This window comes from Lygodium microphyllum, chromosome 24, assembly GCF_053477565.2.
Source record: "Lygodium microphyllum isolate KBCC chromosome 24, Lygodium_microphyllum_v1.1.10, whole genome shotgun sequence".
In the NCBI taxonomy this organism is placed as follows: Eukaryota; Viridiplantae; Streptophyta; class Polypodiopsida; order Schizaeales; family Lygodiaceae; genus Lygodium; species Lygodium microphyllum.
Genome location: NC_141158.1, coordinates 109,876,162 through 109,900,638, shown reverse-complemented (window position 1 = coordinate 109,900,638; position 24,477 = coordinate 109,876,162). Strand labels below are relative to the sequence as shown.

General features: G+C 39.7%; 1 pseudogene; it reads right to left on the bottom strand.

Moving 5' to 3' along the window:
- The window catches only part of LOC148015515 (putative inactive purple acid phosphatase 29 pseudogene), a 55,927-nt pseudogene extending 37,617 nt beyond the window's left edge, over positions 1 to 18,310 (bottom strand).
- Between the last annotated feature and the right edge of the window lie 6,167 nt (positions 18,311 to 24,477).

The following is a 24,477-nucleotide window of genomic DNA, read 5'->3' as shown; positions in this document are numbered from 1 at the left end:
CAGCCTACCTACACATGATAGTCATTGCTAAACACATATGCATCATCAATGCATTGGTCGATGAGAGAGTTGATTTTAATATCTTGGCTCATGACCATTGGATCCAAATTTGAAAACCGCAGTTGCAGCCCACTAATGCTAGTCTCACCCCTTATGGAGGCCAACCCTACAAACTTTTGGAAAAGTGCAAGGTTGCAGTTTCTATTGAGTTTGAGAGCATGCTGATAATTTTCTATGTGTTGCCCAGCACTAAGGATGCAAGCACAGAATCACTGCTAGGACAAACTTTTAAGAAGCAAGCTCATTGCAATGTCAACTACGAGTCACAATGCAACCACCTAGCCATGGGTAACATCCGCATTGTTATAGCTTTTAGTAAGGGCGGTGACTCCTTCCATGCCCACAAAACCACTGGTAGAGAAACCCACCACCAATTCTCAGGAGGGAGATTGTGACTTGTCACAACCTACCAGGCCTCGAGGCCAGCAAACCACTAGAACCAACACTGAAGCCCATGAACCCTAGTTCAAATGGGCACCTACATAAGGAGCACCACCTAGGAAGAGAAACCCATGGCCTCGCAAGGCTAACCATCCGCACTCAAAATTTAGGAAGCTAAGACCAAACCATAAATGTCAACACACAGTCAAGTCGCGATGGGTCCCAAAGACCTTATTGCATGCGCAAGGCTACTATGCAGGTAACACCTGGATTTGGATACCTAAAGCCCAAACATCCAAAGGCACTACTTAAATGCCACCTTTGAGCTTGACCACACGAAATGTCCTGTCAGAACTAATCAAACCACAAGTGAGTCAAGCCGCTAAATCCATGGAAACTCTAAAGCCTAGCTCAACAGGGGATTAGCCAATGTATTGGCCAAAACTGCAACCTATTACTAACAAACCGACCACATCTAGTCTCGATGATGCCCCCCCTCAACTCTCAAATGCACCAAGTAGTACATGAACTGCATCCACAACCACGCACATCGAGCATAAGGCAAAGCTACAAACTCACAAGCAAACCAAGCGACAACCATTAGTTTCTACTGACCTCTTTAGCACTATCAAACCTCAACCACCTGCCAGGCTTAGACCCTCTTATGATCGGCACTCAATTCTAACTTTGGCCATAGATTTATCTAAAAATACTAGTGATGACTTACTTGCCTACCTCCGATGCTTGGAAGCTACTTTCATGACATTGGCTAAAAGTTACGATCGACTAGATCTAGGACTCTTGGAAGAACCTATAGCGATGGAAGTGCGAACACTCCCTCGCTCTGGGAAAGAGTCAGAATTCATATTTGTTAAAGCTTTTGAAGCAGCTACAGAGTTGATTGCAACTGAGGTATCCAAGGAACAAGCAGCCAAACAACGTCTCATCACATCTTATAGCAAGTGCACGATCATGGCCACAAACCAGGAAATCGAGAAGTTGCAATGACTTACCAACAACAATTCCTCCTTCTTACAGAAATGGTACACTCTACGACTGCAATGGGAGCTAGATGGATGCCAAATAATGACCAACACTGAGCAACAACATGCAATCAAGGCATCAGAGTACTATCCCACCTATGTAGCCCCAACTTCATATAGAGTATTGACTACCCTCCGTAATCAACCCCTCAAGGAACACATTACGGGACATCCTTATTTGGATCACATCCTCACTGAGAAGGAGTTGCATGTTGCTAGTCGACTGGACTCCGGTGACTTCTTACATGACGTTCTCACTTACATTACGCATGTAGGCATCTGCCCTTCCAATTTTGATGGCTATGTTGATTTAGAATATAATCTGAGTTTCTACACTTGGCTCATGTGAAAGTAAAACATTAAGATGGTGTGCTAAAGGCCCCTCATCCTCTAACCCTCTCATTGTAGGAAGGCTTCTTTTCATCACAAAGGGGGAAAGGTAAGGTGAATCAAACCAAACACATAAGGAAAAAAATATAGGAAAAGCACACATTACAGGAGTAGGATGAAACAACTTGTGGTTGAAGAAAATGTCAAGAAAAGTGAAACCAATACACCACTAGGAGAAAAAATTCCAATGTTGCACTCAAACATTTCAGTTCAATAAGTATGTAGTCATTTCTCATTGCTTGTAATTATTCTGAAAATTACTAATGTTGAATATGGCTTCATGATAGGCACTCATCATGGCGAGCCAAGAAAAGGCTAGCAAGTTGCCTTTTTCAGAGGAAGAACAAGAAAAATATGGACTTTCGAAGGAAACACGAGCCTTCAACCAGTTCAAATTCTGGCATATCTTCAACCTAAATGACATGGCCATTAAAGAACAGACGGTGAGGCAGATCATCGAGCAATGAAATCTACAGAAATACATGGAAGCAGTGAGCCGGGGAGTGGACTACTTCCATTGTGCAGACTTCCTGAGGACTTTCCACAGAAATCGTGGCACCATAACTATACATGAGGGAGAGGAAACTCACCAAGTGCAAATTGAATTGACCCCAAAGCTAGTGGAAAGGACATTGGGTCTAGAAAACAAAGTAGAAAGGAAGTTGAAAAGAGTCGTATATGCCTTACTAGGGATGGACAAGGTAAAAGTCCACACCAATGATGGCATCATCTTGGTGGACATTCCCAACCTTGAAATCCAACTCCAAGCCAAGATGGTGCACGCGCTATTTTATAGCAAAAGATACAACTCCGTAATGAGCCACATCAACATCCCCCTACTAGAGAGCGTCACAACAAGATCATTGGATGAGCTCAACCTCAACAGGTTTGTGACAAGAAGACCATTAAGACCTTAGCAAAAGCATTGGCAATGAGAGGATAGCCCGCTGGAGGAGAATCTCTCGCCACCAAGGCTAAAAGGAAAGCTTTGTTTTCAAAGGCTGCAACCATTGGATTCAGTGGGGTCCTCACCATGATCATCCTAGAAGCCGTGGGATAGGAGAAAGAAGAAGGAGAAGAAGGGGTGGACAAAATACCAAGTAGCTCACCACCCCACCAAGAAGGCACAATCTAGCAAAAGGATGCTGAGTGAAGAAGAAGAGGGCAAGGAACAAGAAGAGCAAACTAGTAGGGAGAGGCTAGGAAGACAAAGAAGAAAACTGCACAAGAACAACAGGAGGAGGAGAGGAGGAAATAAGAAAGGGTAGACTTGCAAAGGGCCCGCAGTGAGTCTAAACGAACCAAGGAGGAGAGAAAGAAAAAGCAAGAAGAGGAGGAGGAGCTGAGAAAAAAAGAGGAGGAAGACATGGCCCTTGCCATGCGCAGGTCCATTGGGCAGAAGTCTAGGTATGATGAGCCAAAACCTACAAGACCCATCAGAAACAAAGGGCCAAGCTCAAGTTCCTATGTGCGTGAGTTCGTGCCACCTGCAGTGCAAGAAGGCAAGGGCAAGGATCCAAACACCCCCATCCCGATCCTCCTAACGCCCGCCACCACCACCACCATCTCCACTCCCAGTTCTACTGCCTAGGTAGACACCAACAACCTAATTTCTTGGGTCTAATACTTTGTAAATAAGGAAATGGGCCAAGGAGTAGGAGAAGGAACCCTCCTAGAAGGGACCAAACGACCGGCTATGGCATACACCGAGTTGAGGTGAGACCCTAAGAAGCAAAAGATGGCAGGCTCTACAACCTCCATCCCTGCAACAAAGAGGCCGCCCAAAGAATAGAATGAATACATCAAAGAACTATTCTTCTCCTTGGCCCTCTCAACTAGAGAGGGACAAGGAGGAGAGGAGAACCATGGTAGCAAATCTTGAAGTTGAAAAGGAGGCCATGCCGGCATTCCGACTGGAGAGAACACGCCAAATGGCCATGGCCCAAAGGGAAGTCAATGAGCTAAAAGAGCAGCTACAAGCTAAGGAAGAGATAGAAGGTGAATGGCAGGTGCGCTTGAATGGAGAAACTGAGGCCACATGATGCCTATGATAGCACAATGAAGAGATTGTGGCACTCCACAAAGGTTTGGAATCTCAAATGAAGAAACTCACTAAAGCCATAGAAAACTTGGAGAAGTTGAGGGAGGAAAGAGCTCGTAGGTATGAAATAGAGGTGGAGAGACTAACCCAAGAGGCTACCTTGGCATAGGAAGAGCAACAAAAACTAAGGGCAAAAATGGAAGACCAAGAACGAAGGCTGACAGTGCTAGCCCAGAGGCAGGGAAAAGCCTCAAAGCCATGAACAAAAGGGCGGAAGAATGGGCCAATTAGAACAAAAAAAGGGTCAAAGCCTTGGCAGGTTGCCTCCCTCAAGCCAAAAAAGAAAAGATACTTGCCGAAAGTAGAGAGGAGGCCGAGTGAGCTTCCACACCCAACAACACGCCTTCCTATCCTATTGGACGTCACCCAAGCAATGGAGGGAGAGTCCATGGAGGCAATGAAAAAGAAATTGGGAATGTCTCATAGGGCACTGAAGGTTGGACTTTGCAGATGCCACTACAACCTAGAGGAGTTGGCCCAAGCTTGGAAGAACAACACCATTATCTCCTATTGGTAGGCCTAACCTCACAAGAAGTGGATGCACTCAGGTTCCTCGAGGAGGAGTAGCAAGAGCCAAGCTAGGAAAGGGACGTGGACATGAACTTTGAAATGGGACCACATGAAGATGAGCTTGTCCCGCCACCTCCTTCCTTGGGGCTTGAAGTGCAACAACACATAGACACCTTTGCAAAAAGAAAGGCGGCACTAAGAGAAAGAAGGAAGAAAATGGTGGAGGAAACAAGGAGAAAATGGAATGATAGGGGAGTGAGGGGGCACCCCATGAGCCTATCCCACCATGTGCAGATGACACCCCAGCAAGCTTCCACACCAACCTCATAATTTGGGAGAGGCAAGAAATTTCTAGGAGCCCCTTTGACCTCAACTTCCAATTCCCCACCACCCTACTTAGAGTGTTACCTATCAAGGTGGTGGAGGAGGTGATTAACATTGAAAGCATGCTTGAACAAAGATGGCTGGAGGAGAGAGAGCTGAACCCCACATTATGGGCCACAGAAGATGCCAAATTTTGGAAAAATAAAGTTTTTGAAGTACCATGATCTGCGCTCGGCTACGAATGCCAACCTACATGGAGAAGAAGGGTCTGGACACCAACTTGGACACTTGGATGGCCATTTGCAACACTCAACCCTTCGAGCGGAACAACCCAACGTTTATGCCCTACCCTTGAAGGGTGGGAGTGGATTTTTACTAAAGTGTCCATAGCCGTTATGACTTCCATATAATCTATAATCATCATTGTACTACATATGAAGATGCCCTCGTCTTCACGTCAGAAAAATTGTATGATACTCTTATCCAATTCACTAACCAATTATCTTCATGCCCTGACCCCGCCTTTATTACCACTTGTAATTACTTTAGATTTCTTAGGATACTCCTTAGGCAAGACCCCACCCCACAAGATTGTGGCCTCCTAGTGCTCCATTTCGATCCAAATGCTATAGATAGTTGCGCGATGGCTCTACTAAAGGACATGAATGATAGCCACTTCACCTGCTGCAATCATTCATTCTTTTCTTTTGATCATCTATTGCTATAGAAGGCAATAACGATGGGTATTTTTCATGTCCTCTAGTAGAGCTAAGAAAAATTCACATTTCTTTTCTTTCCAAGTACAACCAAAGGGCCCACCACCAGCTTCAGTGACCCCATCATCTATGCAATGTGCTCCCCATCTTATGAAATATCCTATCACCGGCCCAACAAACCTAGGGGTGGATGCAACAACCCCAATCGAAAAGTGAATGACGAATCTCATTTCAAATAGTGCATAAGAAGATCACTCCATAGGGCCAGGCGATAGATCCATCCAACACAATATTCAATTTCAATGACAGATCCGCCCAGTAGCCTCTCTCCACAACCAGGGCTCAGTCCAAACTCAAGGACCTTTTCGGTCCATAAATCCCTCTGAGACAAGGGAGCATCTCCAATGCAAGGGTCTTTAAGTTCCAAAAATCCCTCCAATTGGTCCATAAATCCCTCCGAGACAAGGACTCATCTCCAAAATCAAGGGCCTCACAGTTCCATAAATCCCTTCAAGACTAGGGCGGCTCAATCCAAACTCAAGGGCCTTCCAATTCCATAAATCCATCCAACACATCTTCCAACACGACTTGTACACAAACTCAAAAACCTACTTGGCTACTCCAGCAACAGAGTCCGACTCATCACCCAACAAGTACCATGGGACTGTCACTTAACTAGGAGGGGGTAATGTTAACCCTAAAAAAAATAAGGCAAAAAATCCAAAAAATCTAAAGCAAAAGAGAGGGCCAAGGTAAAAGCGGAATGAAGAACGAAGGCACGCCAAGAAAAATCACGAAATACAAGAAGTGCCAAAAGTTCCTAAATCAAGGAGAGGTGCTCAAGAAAAAGCACAAGTCAATACTTTTGTAAAAGAGCGCAAGGTGAACCATGATTTATTTTAAGAACGTCGGGCTCTGACCTGTGCAAATTGTAAATGTAGAGGGGTGGTAGGAAGGAAGCTAGGAAGATAGGAGAACAATGGGAAAAAAAGGGCCATGTAAAAAGGGGATGACCATCCAAATGGGATTTAGGGCTTTGTATATAAAGTTCAAAAGATGAATGAGAGCTCATTCTTGTGTGTGGCGGCCAAAAGTAGCTTTCTTCTTCTTCTTCTTCTTCTTCTTCTTCTTCTTCTTCTTCTTCTTCTTCTTCTTCTTCTTCTTGCTTGCTTGCTTGCTTGAGTTTGTGCTTGAGAGGGGGAGTGTGAGAGTGTGAGGGAGTGAGTGTGTGAGGGTGAGGGACTGTGGTGGAGAAGTTCTTCTTCCTCTCCTCTCTTCTTCTCTTCTCTTCTCTTGCTCGTAGCAATGGAACTTGGAGCGTGGAGCTTGAGGATGGAGCTTGCTTGAAGCTTGCACTTGGATCATGGAGCTAGTGGAGTGCTTGTTGGAAGAGGAGGCAACTTGATCGGGCATGGAGGTAAGCTTGAGGATGGAGCTTGCTTGAAGCTTGCACTTGTAGCGTGGAGCTTGAGGATGGAGCTTGCTTGAAGCTTGCACTTGGATCGTGGAGCTAGTAGAGTGCTTGTTGGAAGAGGAGGCAACTTGATTAGGCATGGACGTAAGCTTACTACACTCATAGAGATGGATAGCGTGTCGGCTATGTGAGAGGTAGCCATTAGTGCTCAGCTTGGAATGCTTGAACAATAAGTGGTCCCTGGGTCTTGGTGGTTGAGCTTTATTTCCTCTACAATGGATTACCACTAAGTAAGGGAGGACCCTCTAGTTGCAGAGGGCCCATCTCTTGGTGGTGACTCGTGTGTGATGCAGCCCACATGGATCACCACCAAGTAGTAGAGGCCATTCCCACTTGCAAAGAGATCGTGTATCATTTGGTAGTGACCCTCTGGGTCACCACCAATAGAGGGAGGACCTTTCCACTTGTAAAAGCATGTATTGCTTGATATTGATCCTCTATGTGATGAAGCCTGCATGAATCACCACCAAGTGAGATATGTCTCCCCACTTGTGAACACACCCCTTATCATGGTTGATAGTGATCCTCTTATGCCATGAAGCTCACACAGGTCACCACCAAGCAAGGGAGAATCCTCCCACTTGCAGATAGATCCCATATAGCTTGGTGGTAATCATTGTATGCTTTGAAGCCCTCATGGGTCACGAACAAGAAAAGGAAGCCCCTCCCACTTGCAAAGAGACCATATATCACTTGATATTTATGCCTAAAGCCTCCATAGGTCATGATCAAACAAGGAGGAATCTTCCACATGTGAAGAGACCTCGTATATCTTGATAGTGACACATGCCATGAAGCCCACACAAGTTACCAAAAAATGAGGGAGATCTCTGCCACTTGTGGAGGGATTCCATATTGCTTGGTAGCGACCCTTGTGTGTGGTGAAGCCTGCTCTGGTCACCAACAAGCAAGGGACGCCCCTCACACTTATTGAGAGATTCCATATCACTTTCTATTGACCCTTTTTCCTTATTCTCTTTTTTGCAAACATGAAAAAAGATGAAGTATGAGCTGAGTTTGATGATGAGATGGAGAAAAATCCAAATAAGATGATTTTTATGTTCCTTCATAGTGCATGCACTCATTCGCCAATTTCTACCTTATGGTAATTTCAACAGTGCTTTGAAGTGGCTAGGTCTAGGTAATTAGATTGGTATTTTTGGTATTTCCTAATAGCTTATTTGGTATCACTTTGATAATGTTTAGGAGTTTTGGTAATATTAGTAGCTAGTATGATTTTCCTTAGATGATGTTTTGTAATAGGCTATTTTTCAATCATAGGTTGAATAATGTTCAGTACTAGTTTGTTTCATGTCATGGGTTGAATGATGTTTTCATGATATTTGGTGTTGGCTTCTATAATTTTTTATTTTTTTAAGTCTAACCCTCTTTATTTTTTCAGTTTGTTTGATAATCGACAACGAAGGACAAGTCCACATGGACTTTTTCAACTAGGTGATCACTTATGTGAAGATGAGATGTAGGTTCACCCTCTTCCCTAGGCTACATATTGTACATAACATCCATGTTTTTGGCATTTATGCTACATGAAGAGAATTATTGGAATCGGCAGATGTTGTGGGTAGCTTCATGCTTGAGTGTAGGCATCAACACCACTCCCTTTACTTTGGTACATACTAGTGGGTTTTTTGTAAAAGAGGGATGCAACATTGAACTACTTGCAACAATAGAAGCATGGATCACCAAGCACTATAATGTCAAGAGTAATTTTTCACATGTATCCATACTGGTGATTTTCTATATCGATTACAATGTTGATTTGATTTGATCACTATTACGCCTATGCTATGTTGATGTTTTCTTGGTTGCAGTAGATTGTCGTAGTGTCCTTGTGGAAGTAGAGTAGGAGTTGAAAGCCTACTGAGAGATTCAGTGGTGGGAGAACATAGTGTGACGAAGAGTCAAACATGATAAGACTAACTTCTTTCTGGGTAAAGTCAAAGGAAACATTTGAGTGTAACCATTCAAGGAAAATAGGCACCTAAACTGAGTAAGAAGGGAAAAACAATTTAAAAATAAATGAAATAAGTGATGTGGAAAATCTCTCAAAGAGAGTTAGATGTCAAGAAGCTTGCATGAGCCAAAAGGAATGTTGTTGTAACCACTTGGCAAGAGAGACAGCATGATAGTGAGTAATTGAAAGAATACCTAGTCTCATGAAAGCCTAAGTAACAAGGGGGACCCAAAAATTAGCACACCTAAAAAAGGAGCCATATATTTCTATTTAGTGAGACCAATTGGATGGAATCGGATGGAGAGGGAGAATCATATGGTACACTAATGGTTCAACTCACATTGATCAATAGTGCTCGAATGAGGAAGTAATTAAAAGCCTGTAAATAGCCAAGTGGTTGTGGAGGGAAAAGTTCAAAGAAGATAGAAATACAAGTATGAAAATTTACCTTTGAGTAGAAGTAAAGTCGAACACTCAATGCTTGGAGACCCAAAGGACTCAAACTATAGAGACAAATACCTTCTCTCAACACCTTGTAGCATTGAGTTAGAGACCTATTATATCAAATGATGAAAAGATGGGATTAGTCAATGTCTTTATTAAACACCCTTATAGAATCGAATAACAAAAAGCAATCAAATGACCTTGAACTAAGTAGTTTTGGGGAATAGAATCAAATCGAGTGCTTGAGTAGTGCCTTGGAGACTTGCAATCAAATGCTTAGTGAACATATCCAAGATTCAACACTTTTCTACCAATTGTAATCGAACACCTTACTGGAGTGGGTCCAAATGATAAAAGTAAATTATTTGATTGAATCAAATGCCTTGAACTTGCAATCCAAATAATAATGATGAATGCTCTTTATACCAAATGGCTTTGAGTCCATGTTCAATCCCTGCCTTGCAATTGAACCAAACGACACAATGCCTCAAACTCAATGAAGCTTTTTGAATCTAATACTCTTTGGTCCCAAGGGGGAGAGCAAATGAGCAATGGAAATGTTATTGTGTTTATTCTTGAAAATTGGAAAAGAATACCATTGTTTTGTTGGTTAATCGAACAACACACTAAATGCTTTTACAGTCAACTGATTGTTGGATTGTGGTTTGGATGATTATTCCAAGTGCTTGTGTTTGATGGAAAATGCATGGCAGGGGTCTGTAATGACAAGTTGCCATGGGAATAAATGAATATTTTCTTGGAAGATGATATTAGGGCTGATTTGATTATTCTTGATTCTTAATTGGATTAATTAAGAAATGATATTTTGCATGGGTGGATCATCTCCAAGATTTTACCACGGATTAACCCAATGGCACTGCTCAATTCACGGGTCGAAGGTCGAATTGTGAAAAGACCAACCATGAAATTTGTGTCTCACTCCTAGGTTACTTGGGGTTAGTGGAGCTCTGGACACCCCTTGCCTAGACCAGAAAGGAATTGTAGAGTGTCATGAGCCCAACGTGTAGGGCATTGGAAGATCCTATTCTAGATAAAGGATGGAAATTATGGTGGCATGTGATTTGGATTGGGTAATTTTGTTGGACAGAAGGGATACATAATTTCTCCTATATGGGTAGGAGACAAAGATTAACTTGAAGATAAGTTAAGGAAATTTTTTGTCAAAAGGACTACTTGCTCTACTTTCGTGTCTGTGCTTTAAATTATGTGAACGAAATCTGTTCCCTAAAGGCTTAATCAAGGAAGCCGATCTTAAATGTCACACATAAATGTGATAGGACCTAATTAGATAACTAAAGAATGCCTAGTGAGGGAAGCGAGTGGGCAGAACCCCCGAGTCGTCCAATGGCAGGCTGGTCCCAAAGAACTAGGAGGCTTCTCACAAGGTTTTATCATCATTTGATTTTTAGGTAGTGCTAGGTTAGAACCCAATTCATGATGTTTTAGGGGGCCGGAATGGGACTATGCCCTACGGGCAGAGAGGTTGAGGGGTATATCCCTCTCCTTTCCCAACACCAAATTCTATCACCTTTACTTGTCTTCTTGCTACATGCAGCCATGCAAGTTTGATTCACAAGGGCCAATAGTACTTCAAAGTATTTCAAGAAGTTTGGAAGAGATTTGTATGTGGCCAATAAACTTGTGGACATGTGTTTCAAATGCTAGTCCCTTGCAAAAGCACAACTAGTGTTTGACGATTTACCAGTTCAAAATGTGGTCATATGGAATCCAATGCTTGCCATGCATGTAGAACACGGGCCTTGTGAAGAAGCATTGAGATGTTACAAAATGATGTAGCTGCTGCAAAGCATACCTATAGATGCCATGGCTTGCTACCTTTGTTATGTACTTGAATACTTGTGGCACTTTGGGGACATTAAGAGCAGGCCAAGAAAAACATACTAAGGTTTGGAACTCGGAAATGATCCTATGATAGGATATGTGTTGGTGGACATGTATGGGAGGTGTGGTTTTGTAGCAAAAGGAGAGAGAGTTTTCAATAGCATGCTAACATGGGATGTTGTATCACAGACTGCTTTGATAAATGCATATTGTGAGATTCATGAGGATGGCAAGGCTTTACAATGTTTTGAGATGCAAGAGCAAGATATGCTTTTGGATGATGTAACTTGTGTCCTCCACTTGATGTCTTGCGGCATTTCGTAGGCCTTAGATAAAGGACAAAAGGTGCATGGAAAAGTTCTTTGGAGAGGGTTTGACAAGAAGCTATCTATGTGAGCAATGCGATAGTTGATATGCATGGAAAATGTGGCTCTCTTGTAGAAGCACATCAAGTATTTGATAAGCTATCAGTTGCAAATGCATTTTTCTAGAATGCAGTCATTGCTGGATATGTTGACCATGGGCATGGTGAAGAGGCATTTGAGCATTTCAAACATATGTAGTTAGCAAGTCTCCTTGTTGATGCGATCACACTTGTTTTGTCATTGAAATCTTGTAGCCTAAAAAGATCCTTAAAAGGAGGCCAAAAAATACATATACTGAGATAAGTAAATTAGGATCACAGATAGATCCTCTTATTGGCAACACATTAGTAGACATGCATGTTCTATGTAGTTCCATTGGAAAAGTTTATTAACTGTTTGACAAATTGCATCTTCAAGACATTGTATCATGGGCCACAATGCGGAACATTCATTATGAGAGGCATGATGTTGAGCTAGTTATATAGTGCTTTGAAGGGTTGCAAGATTAGGGAGTGTTTGCTAATGTTGCCACATTCAATATCTCTTGGAAAGCTTGTGGCACCATAAAGGCCTTGGAAATAGGTCAAATAGTACTTTTAAAATTCCTTGAATAGGGGTTTGAATAGGAGCCTTATGTGGGCAGCACAATAGTGGATATGTCCAGTAAATGTGATGGTTGGGTGGAAGTGCAACATGTGTTTTTTGATAGGCTATCGGTTAAGAATTTAGCTCCATGAAATGCACTTATTATTGGATATATGGAACATGGATGTAGTGAGGAAGCACTCAATTATTTCAAATGTATGTAGCTTTTGATTGTATCCTTGAAATAGATAAAATTGCAGCTTAAGCCTAAATTTGTATGGCTAATATTTATGCAGCAGGGGATGCAAGAAGATGCACAAGAGATTGAAGTCATTCAAGTTGCAAATAAGGCTTGGAAGAAGCCAGGATTTTGTTAATGGATTGATGCCAAAGGAAACACTCATTCCTTTTTAGTCGGGGACAAAAAGCACCCACAAAGCAAATACATTTATGAGAAGCTATAAGATCTTATAGAAAAGATGTCAACGGCAAGGTTATTCTCCAAGATTGGGTTTGGTTTCACAAAACATATCCGACGACATATAGAAGGATGTGTTCTATGGGCACAATGTAGAAGGATGTGTTCTATGGGCACAATGAAAAGCTTGCAATTGATTGTGCCTTAATCAACACATAGGAAGGGTCAACTATAACTATTGCTATGAATATCTGGGTCTATAATGATTGCCATAGAGCTACAACTCTCATATGTAAGATAGAGAAGAAAAAAATTATGGCCAGAGATGCTAATTGTGTTCATATATTTGAACATGGAAATGTTCCTGCAAGAACTGAGCAGTGCAAGGATCACTTTTAGCAAAGCTAGGAATTCCATCTAGGCACTTTTGTATGGGATTTTTGAGACTACTTTGCTAATGGCAATGAGCTATGGCAACAAGATCAGTTCGTGGTGAGAAATTTTCTAGTGAAAATTTTGATGTTGTTGATGGTAGGTGTGTTCAAGTTTTGAAGCACATAGTGCACTCTATGATTTTCTAGCATGGCATAGGCTAGTTGGGAACCAGACTTGCATTGGTTAGTTAGCGACTTCACTTGTGACTAATTGTTACATCAGCAACACTGGGTGTTGAATTTTTTTTATTTTTTATGTTCAATTGCTACAGCAATGTCTCTTGCCAAGAGAGTAGCTAAATAGTTTGGTTGAAGACTAGGGGAGGAGGTAGGATATGCCATCAGGGATTGTATAGGACCTGAGATAGTAATAAAGTACATGACAGATGGTATGCTCTTGGGAGAGGTACTTATTGATAAAAATATTTTAGCTTTTATTTTGTGATCATGCTTGAGAAGGCACATGAAAGGACAATACATACTGATGTGTTGTTTGGGATGTTAAAAGGGTTGGTTAGTCAGTGACCTTAATTGTTACATCAACAACACTAGATGCTAAAAAGTTGGATTGTACAAGACTTGAGATAGTAATAAAGTACATGAGAGATTATATGCTCTTAAAATAGGTACTTGTTGATGGAATGTTTCAACTTATTTTGTGATCATGCTTGATGAGGCACATGAAAGCACGATACATACCGATGTGTTGTTTGGGTTGCTAAAAGTGTTGGTTTGTCAGTGTGACTAGCATGTGTCTAATTGTTACATTAGCAACATTAGATGCTGAAAAGTTTTCAAGTTATTTTTTCAACTACAACATATTCATTCTAGATAGGACATTTTCTGTGGAGATATTGACATATGTAAAGCACCTTGAGAGTGACTATTTGGATGCCACCTTAATCACAATCATGCAGATCGATGTGATTGAGCTAGAGGGAGATATGCTATTGTTCTTGATTGGTTAGGAAGAAATTGACATAGCCTTCCATATTCTATATGAAAGGGTGAAAGGGTTGGGCCTAAACATTCCTAAGCTAATCATTCTCCCTATCTGTAGTGCCCTCCCCAATGAGATGCATACAAAATTTTTGAGCCAACTACTCTAGGTTCAAAGAAAGTGGTAGTAACCACCAACATTGTTGAAGCCTCTTTGACAATTGATGGCATTTATCATGTAGTTGACCTAGGATTTGCAAAATAGAACATCTACAATCCCAAGCTTGGTTTAGACTCCATCATCATTACACCCATTTCTCAAGCATCTGCAAAACAATGTGCAGGAAGAGCTAGCCGTAGTGGATTGGGTAAGTGCTACTAGCTCTACACAGAAAGTGCATATAGAAATGAGATGAAACCAACAATTGTATTAGAGATTTAGAGAATCAACCTTGGTATGATAACTTTAGAAATGAAGGTTATGGGCCTTGGAGTACCTTGTTGTAGCTGCAAAGAAGCTTGAAGCACCACCGTAGTGCTCTCTCAATCTCAAGAGGAGCGCCCCAACTGGAATCTTGCCTCAATCTTCTCCACCATTTCCATTGACAGGGTGTCTAATATTATAAAACTACAAGGAGCATGCAGACCTACATCAATTTCCTTCTACTCAAAAAAATTGTGCTATTTGTGTTGTTGTATTTCTGTGGATGCAATTCAAAGTTGTGGCCCTGGTTCAATCTTCATTGACCTCTTAGGTTGGAATTCACACTTTCTTCTGTGTTTTATTATGACTCTTGTAAACTAATTAATAACCTTGTATTGTGGTTTGATTTGCTAGGTAGTTCTAATCATGCTTGTATTCATTATCATAATAGATCTCATTTGTGACCAAATTGCTGATGCCAAAATGTAGAATTGATTTTGATAAGAGCTCACATAAAACTGGTATGTTATAGCCCTCATATTTGATTTTGAGATGGACCATAAACTAGGACTGAGTATACTATATGCAGGTCCAAGTGTGCTATCTAATCTCTTCTATAAGCTCACTTGTCAGTGCGTTCCACCCCTCACTCCATCATTCTAGCCAAATATCATCAACCCTGTCCATGCCCGTTGTTGTTTATACCCTAGTCCTCCAAGTGGGTAACATGAATTTGGTAGCTTCCTTCACATGTTAAGATAGCCTTTGCCTAGCTACCTATAGGAGGCTACCCCCAATCAAGGTCCTATTTCCATACCCTTTATGATGTGTTTCTTCATCAGGCAACCTATAGCATCATCTGTACACATCCAACAGGCTATCACCCACCTTAAGAGGAATTGGCCATTGTTCTAGGCTGCTCAATTGACATTGACACTACTCTAGCTATTACCTATTGCTCTAGCCCTTGCATTTGCTAATGGAGTTCACTTTTAGTTTGTTGCTAGAGTGACTTTAAACAAATCCCAAATGCAACATCAAGAATTGAATATGTTTGATGATGTTTGAAAAAATGACAACAATGTAGATAGACCAAAGGTAGCAAAAACACACATTTGGTTGTCTAGGATGACAATAGCAATTCGAATCAGTTGTAGAGGATTGTGATTTGTAGGTTGTCTTGCCAAGGCAGTGAATGTAGGTGTAGCAATTGGATGATGACCTCTAGAAGTAAAACCTAACGCTTGATTTGCTTTATTTGCATGCTCTCTTTGGATAATAACACAAGTACTTGCTTTGCATGCTCTTTTTCCAAAATCCCTAAATGTGTGAAAGTTTATTATTTAAAGTTAGCTAGCCTGTCATTTTAGGCCCTCGGCACAATGGTGATAAATGTCATCTACTCCTCTGTGATACAAAACACCCATTATAATAAAAAATTGTAATGCTTGGTGTTTAATCTTCCTCTTTTTAGGCTTCAATAGAGCAACTCCAAATCCTCTTGTAGATAAATAATACATTATAGTTGCATACCATGAAGGGATGAAAGTTGTATCAATCTTGAATAAACCTTCAATGTCACTTCCTTCAACTAGAATTTCCTTTGGCTCCCTAAAATCCACAAGACATTCCACAATACCCTAGAACTTTGGTGGCTTACTCCTAATCTCATAATCGAACTCGTACAAAGTGATTAACCACTTTGCTAAACAGTTAGGCGGCTGCAACTTATTCATCAACAATCTAAGTTCTTCCACCTTTGTAAAGAATACTACCTTCTCATAGAGAATATAATGCCTAAATTTCTTCATCGCAAAGACCATTCCAAGGCACAATTTCTCCATGTACATATAGTTGACTTGAGATATCCCCAATTTCCTACTAGCACAGGCAATTGGATGATACCATTTATCCTCCCAAATTTGGGCTAAAAAATAGTTGGTACTATGCATTGTGGCTATTGAAAATATATTAAAAACTTCACCTCTTCTGGGTGCTTTTAGGATTGGTGCTTTTGGTAGTTCTTGCTTCACATCCTCAAAGGATACTTGACAGGATTCATTCCACTCAAACATATATTTAAAAGATAACCTAATGATCCTAAATTCAAGAATGTTTGAGTGGAATGAATCTTAGGTTTGTAGGGTATCATCAGGTCTTCGATAATATCCTACTGATGAGACATAAAGCTGTGTACCAATAGTGAACACCATTTTGTGTGTTGAACTGGAAATATCAGGCCAACTTTCTATCGTTTTGTTAATTCTTCAAATAGCCCATTCCTTAATTCAAAAGGCATATGTCTTACTTTCTCTTGCATAGGGAGGCTACCTTCCTTTTAGGGGATAGTATGGACAACCAAGTTGGGAGGAATTCCTCTCAACTCATCATAATTCCAAGTAAAGATGTCGTGGAATTCCTGAATCAAGGACACATAGTCCTTCCTTTCTTCCAAACTGAGCATGGACCCTAATTTAATTGGCCATAAATCATTCAACATACCAAGGTCTAGCTCAACTCCATCTGCATCCTTTATCCTCTCCCTAGCCTCTATTGGCTCATTCAAGGTTACTTAATAGATATCCTCTATAGTGGACCCCTCGTTGGATTTGTCACTTGACGAAGACTCACTAGCAGATGTATCTAGCTCTGATGAGGATAAAGAAACTCTCTCACTTTGAGGAGATTCAAGATGGGTATCTACTACTACACATCTGGCACCTTTGGCAAGGATTAATCAACCAACGGGTACATCAACTTAATAGTCTGCTTGTAAAATCCATGGCCTGCCTAGCAATACTTGATAGCTAGGTCACCCTGCAAACCTAATGACCCTAAAGTCAAGAATGCATTCCACATTGGCAATGATCACATGGACTTTAGTAATGTAACATTTAGGGTGTCTTAAATTGTCATCAGCCATTCGGAGAATCGTGGAGGCATCTTTTTTAATTTCTAATCCTAACCTCTCCATCAATTCCAAAATCATAATGATGACAGAGGATCCTCTATCTACAATGGCATGATCCACTAATATTTCATCAACATATGTTGCTACCCTTGGACAATATTTTTCAGCATGTTCAAACTAATCATCTCCTACTCATGCTATTCCAAGGTCTCAACAATATACCCAGTTCAAATAATATTCTTAAATTCTTTACACACTCTTCGAGATAACTTAATCAACATCAAGAGGTTTACATCTGGCTTAACTTCACAAAGAGAACACACTAAATCAAATTCATGATAGCTAGCGAGAGCTTGCTTTTCTTGCCAAACCATTTTCTCCTTTGGTGTTTGAACCGAAGACCATATTGGGGAATATGGAAAATTTTCATAAGTTTGGAACACATGGTCAAATCTTTGGATTTGTCATAACTTGAACATTATAACTCCAAATCGAGCACTCTATAGCTCAATAGATTCCATTTTTCAAGCACTTTCCAATGATAGGTCACATCATATGGTTTTGGGAAACTTATGAGCATGTTACCCGAGTGCCACCTTTTTAGTATTCAAAAAATGGAAATTGGGAGATTCCCAAGCTCACTAATATTGTGTTACCGGATTTAGTGCCTCTTTCTTAGCTTTTTCCTTCTTCTTTGGCAACTCCTTATCCTTCTTGGGGTTGGCTTTACCATCTACGGCTTTAAGAGGTCCTCCTTCCATATCAGGGTTAAGGATTTGTGTCCCCTTATCATCTTGCTTAGGGTTTTTCTCGATAGGTTTTACCTTGTCTTTATCAGCTTCTTTATCCTTTTGACCTGTTGTAATAACCTGTAGGTTAGAAGCTTCAATGCCATTGACACAAATAGCTTCTATAAGACTAACCCCATTGCCACTGGGCAGCTCCTCTACCATAGCTTTCCCTCTTTGTAGTATTTGTTTCGGTCTCTCATCTTGCTGGAGATTATTTCCTTGCTCTCAATGATTAACTGGACTTCATTGTTTACTTCCTTGTTGGAGAGAACTAAAATTACTCCAATAGGTACTAGCTAAGTGGCCAAAATTTCCACATATTTCACATTTAACATGTGGACAATTCCTAGGAAAATGTTGACCGCCACACCACTTATAGCTAAATCTTGAGGGGCCACCCTCTTTAGGGTGTCGACTCCCTATCAAATTATGTTTTTTCTTAAGGAAATTAACATCAACAACTATTTGCCTCCATTGTTCGGTAATCATGTCAGTATAGTGCTTCATCGTATCCTTAACTTTGCCAAGGACATTCAAGGCACTTGACTCATAGCCGCGATCATCTACATGTCGTTCCATTGGTCTCACTACTTGAGTAGGAATTGGCTATTGATTCCCTCGAATAATAGTAGGATTTATCATTTGTCTTCCAACATTTGGTCGAGCCATCTGACTAGCCATAGGCATGGTCACACTGGGAGGAGCTGGCAACATGGGCACATGAATCATGCTTCCTCTCCCATTAGGAGGACTCATGGATATCCCTTGATTGCCATTTGTCAATGCTAAAGTACTTCCAATACCTAGATTCGGATTCCGATTTGCTCTAGAGATATAAGCCACTTGTAATCGTGATTCTACCTCCTTTGCTCTTGTAATAGCCGTATCAATGTTGACAATAGCAATATTGCTCAATTGCACTTGAATGTTAAAGTCTAGGCTATTCAAAAAGTATTGCAACTGGAATAGGAATATAGGTTTGCAACTTACGAAATACTTCCTTTAGTTTCTCGGCATACCCACGAACATTTTCGTGAGGTTCTTGACGTGTTACATTGAGGACATGTAGCCAATACTGATCTCCCCTTTTAGGGCCAAACTCTCTTTAAAAGGCTGCAAAGAAGAAGTCAATCGTAGTCATGGTTCCAACCTCTAGGCTATGATACCATACTGTAGCTCGTCCTTTCAAAGTCATATTAAATAACATCATCAAGTGTCCTTCATCTTGAATTCAATCGCTAAATATTAAATTTTGTGTTATACACCACATAGCACACACACAAAGGGAGCACCTCCCCCTCCTCAGCACGGTTGATCACCACGGCTCCACTACAACTCTCCTACGCCTCTTGGGGATTGGCCCCAAGATGCGCCATGAACATAGAACACATTCGAAACAAACTCCACTCTTTCGATTAAACGATCTATGAGATAATAGATAAGCCTCACCGAATAATCCCCAAGGAATCAAATATCTAGCCCTATGGCTTAGGATACTTTACACTCTCAATGTCAGTCTTCACTCATACAAACAGGTGCTACTCATCCAAGATATGATACCATACAGTGCATCAATGCAAGTCTATATGGCCATTGTGCTTAAACAAATTTATTCATTAGCAAGCAACATTGTGAAAGTGCAAATACAATTCTTTTCACGTTTTTCTTCTAATATTATAGTGCTTCATTGCTTAGGGCTAGTACCAAGCTTTCTCGTGCTACTAGACCCTTTTAATTTTGGACAACAAAAAACCCTATATGATATGCATCATGAAACATCAAAATTCAATATACTTTATCAACTCAACAACCCCCTACTCCCTACCATTTAAAAGTTTGCATGCATTGATAGGTTTAAGGCATGGTTTTTTATGTATTTTTCTTTTCTGAAAGTGATAAAAACTCACTCTAACAAAGAGATAGGACTGAACTAAGGCTAAATCTCATGGTTCAGCTCTACTATACGTTCACAAACATAAATCTTATTTTTCCTTATTTTTATAATACAAAAAACCTAAAATTTTCCACTTTTGCTATATATTTATAGAAAATTATTCATTGTTACTGATTTTTCCATTTAGATTGAATGAACTATGGAAAATGATTTTATTAGCATGTTTCAACCCATGGGAATAGCAAATGCACACCAAAACCCAAAAAACCACATAGTTTTCCTTAAACCGCATAGTCTTGGGTTTTACGTCTTTAGCATAAAATTATTATACGACTGATTTTTGTGATTCCTTCAACATGATTGAGCAATCAGATTATGTGAAATCAAATATAATCGTTGCTAACCATTTCAAACAACAATTGATCATAAAACGATGAAATCTATATTTTTCTCATAAAATTGCTCATTTTGTTTATCGAAAAGTTGGAGGCGTGGTGACACTCTTTCATGATTGTTGACAATCTGTCCAATCTCGATTCACGTCCCTTTTCACCCCTGCGTCATTGCATGACAAAAAACATCCACATTAGCCCACCCCCTTCTCTTTTACATTGATCCATGAGAACAAACCACAAGAGGAGAGAGGAGATAGAAAGATAAAATCAGATCTTTCCATTCAATGCATCATTTCGATCACTTCTGAAGTGATGGAGAGCGAAGAATTGATGGGATTGGCCGCTTAGAGGATCCCCAAGATGGTGTACAATAGAAAATTGATAAAAAATGCCAAATTCAGGGCACTGAAAAAAATGGTACACTCTCCCCACCCATGTTTTGAAATTTGTGCCTCTTCAAATCATGAGGCTTAAACAATTTTAAAGTTTAAGTTCAAAAAAATTGGTTTAGATTTTTATGTTCACACTCTTTGCCAAGTGGTTTTTTCGCTTTCAAAAGAGCAAACGAGCTCAGATTTGAGATACGTCTAGATGGCTAGCTTTGTGACATTGATCTATAAAGCTCAGCACCGTCATTTACTTTTTAGCTCTCAGATCGTAATGTGAAACATTTTGGGGATTAGATATAGGGTCAAAAAAACTCCGATCAACAAACCAAGTCTTGCATTGGGTTCCTAGCATCAAACTCCATCTAGAAAAACTCCAACTCATCGATCCGCAACTGTTTCATTTTGCATTAAAAAAATTTCTTTTACAGCCTTTTGGGCTCTTTTCGGCTTCAAAAATAGCCTCTAAAATATGCTCTCACAATAATCTATCCTTTATGCAAACAAAAAGCATATTGAATTCCATTACCACTTTATCAGAGTGATGGTTGAGAAAAGTAGATAGAGCATCTCAAGATCTCAATTGATGAGAATCTTGCTAATTTACTCAGTAAAAGTCTCCCAATTGAGTGTTATGCCTTCCTTAGGAAGATGATGGGCATAGGATTGTTAAATTTAGCTCAATTCCCCATCGTCGTAAGGTACCACTAATGATCCATAGTGCTCTAATTTGTAAGGACCCCATTATGAGGAGAAGCCATGTGTGAGCACAAACATTGGTTGGGTCTTGACTTGTATATCAAATGAGGTCTATGTGTCTGAATGGAAAAAATGTAACCTTTGTGGATAAAGCCTTTGGGTTAGATAGAGTAGTTATAATGGTAGATAATCGAGGCATAATGCATCAAGTTTTGTGGCATCTTTGTATCACTTTCTTTGAGATTAAATCAATTTTTGTTCTTCTCATATTTGATGTGTATTCTCTACTCCTTCCCCACATTTTGTATGTTGTCTTATGTATCATCGTCGTACTTATATGTGCATATTATATTTTGTCACTTTTTTCTTGTTTTGTCCACACTCAAGCACATTTGGCTTTAACTGGAAGGTTCTTGGGGTTAAAGGGCACTTGTGCCTAGCCACCCACATTCACTGTGTACTTAGTGCTCGCACACACTTGTACCCTACATGTGGCACTTGCCTATCAATATCACTTTATTCTTTCTTCTTTCTAAGACAATAGAATAAGATAAGGTAGGTCACACATTGTGATTGTTAGGGTTCCTATATATTGTCTTGCTCTCTCTTGATTGAACCCCTGTAGCTCATGGTTCCTCTTGCTTTCACTTATGCTCTCACTCTTGCTCCATCTTTCATATTATATTTATATGATTTGTAAGATGTTGTTTGGGAATTTAATTTCTAAAGAAATTTAGACATTACAATCATTAAATCAATTTATACTTTTTCCTTAGCTTTATATGAATCTTATCTTCAAAGGAAAAATTCATTTGAATACTATGTGCATGCCTGGACATGTGCACACACATACATACACACAATCTCCAAAGCCTAAGTGGTCTTTATTCATGACCCAGATTTGATTTTGTATGTGTGTGTGTGTATGTGAGTGTAGGCATGCATGCATGGAACCATACACACACACAGTCTCCAAAGCATAAGTAGTACTTATTAATGACTCTTTGTTTTGATTCAAGAGGATTTTGATTAGTAGGTTGTAATAATTATAGTCTTATGAATCAAAGGTGATAACATGTACAATTTTCTCCTTGAGATATTGATTTTTAACCTTCAACATCTTATGATTGTTAAGTCAACCTCCTGCACATATATTCATCTCCAAATGAGTTGTAATGATTGATTGTAGGAGTTGGATGGGTAGCAACAAAGCGTATAGTACCTATGGAAACCTTTAGCGAGTGTGTCACTAGTTGATGATCCCTATTCTTGAGATTCATAAATAGCTCTAAATTGAGACAATAGACATGCATCCTAGCTCACATGCATGTACAATATAGACTTTAATCTACACACCTTGAAGATGGCATAATGGCAAAAATTGGATGTGCATGAATTTGATTGTTCGACTTAAAGTTCAAGCATCTCAAAACAAAACCATTGCTAGATGGGATTACATGCTTTAACATGTTACTTTTATGTAAGGAATTTTGTTTTTCAATTAGTCAAGGATGGTGATGCTTCTTATATAAAGCAAAGGCAAAATGTAATGCACATAAGGATCAATAGTGCACCCCAAAGAAAAGGGTTTTTCTTCATATCATATTATATTTGGGAAAGGAACAAAAATATCATTATGCCCTTGCATAAAATATGCTACATTGGAAATTATTAATGGCCAATCAAAGCCAATCAAAGCCATATATTATTAGGTTTGTCCATGACTCATTGAAAACTTATTCTTCTACTATAAATTTATATTAGGTTATTGTCGCTATATCTTTCAAAAGTTTATGAATATTGGAGACTTCAATATAAATTCTTCTCATGTTAATCAAATTCAACCTTCAACAAACTTTATGACAAAGGCATAATATGATTGGGGGCATGGGAGCTTGAATGTCATAGTATTTCATTGGATGGTGGAAAATGTAAAAGCTATGAGTTTTAATCTTGGGATTCATGCTTCAATGTTATTTTTTGTTGTAAAAAAGTCGCAAGCAATTATAGTATATCCCCATGCTCTAGGTTTGAGCTTAGGTCTACATTCATTACCATTTCATGTAGCATTTTCATGGGACTTACTATACAATAAAATCCTCCAAATGTAGTCCCAAAATTTTAATTTGTATAGTGCATAGTCATACTTGGACATTGGGAATGCAATTCAATTCTCAAGATAGCAAAAAAATATATGTTCAATATGATAGCTATGAAAACAATGAAACTCAAGAGATAAGGCATAAAGTAATGTGGCCCTAGCTACAAAACTTAGTATACTCATAGCAAAAAAACAATGAAACTCAAGAGATAAGGCATAAAGTAATGTGGCCCTAGCTACAAAATTTAGTATAGTCATAGTAAACCACCTGTTAATGGTACACTTTTGAATGGTGGGCCTATTAGACAACCATGTAACAATGCCAATTGCACTACAATGCAAGTGCCTACGCTCAAAGAAGTTTCTCAAAACTAAATTTATACATCATGTCTGTCCATAAAATTGTAGTAAATCAATGTATAACTTAGCTAAAAGGTCAAAGTACAAAGCTCCCATTGCCAATAATATCAACATAGCAACTAAGATATAAAATGCAACTTATTGTGAAAAATGGAGCATAAACCACCAAGGTATTAAATGTTGTTAAAGACCCAAAGATATCATATACATGGAGGTAATTCCAAACAAAAGGGTAGTATGTACATAAGCCAATTGTGCATAAGAGATCTTCCCAAATCAACAAAGATCCACCAACCTTTAGCGAACTCACTATATATAAATAATGAAGCTCAAGTAGATAACCAAGAATGCATTCACACTGACAAACCCATCTAATAGGAGGAAGTACTAGGTGTACAAAAACCAAAGCTAAGTCAACCCATAATCATCAATGTTTGCAATAAGGACAATGTATGCATAAACCAATAAGCAAGTAAAAGTCTCCCACTAACTCA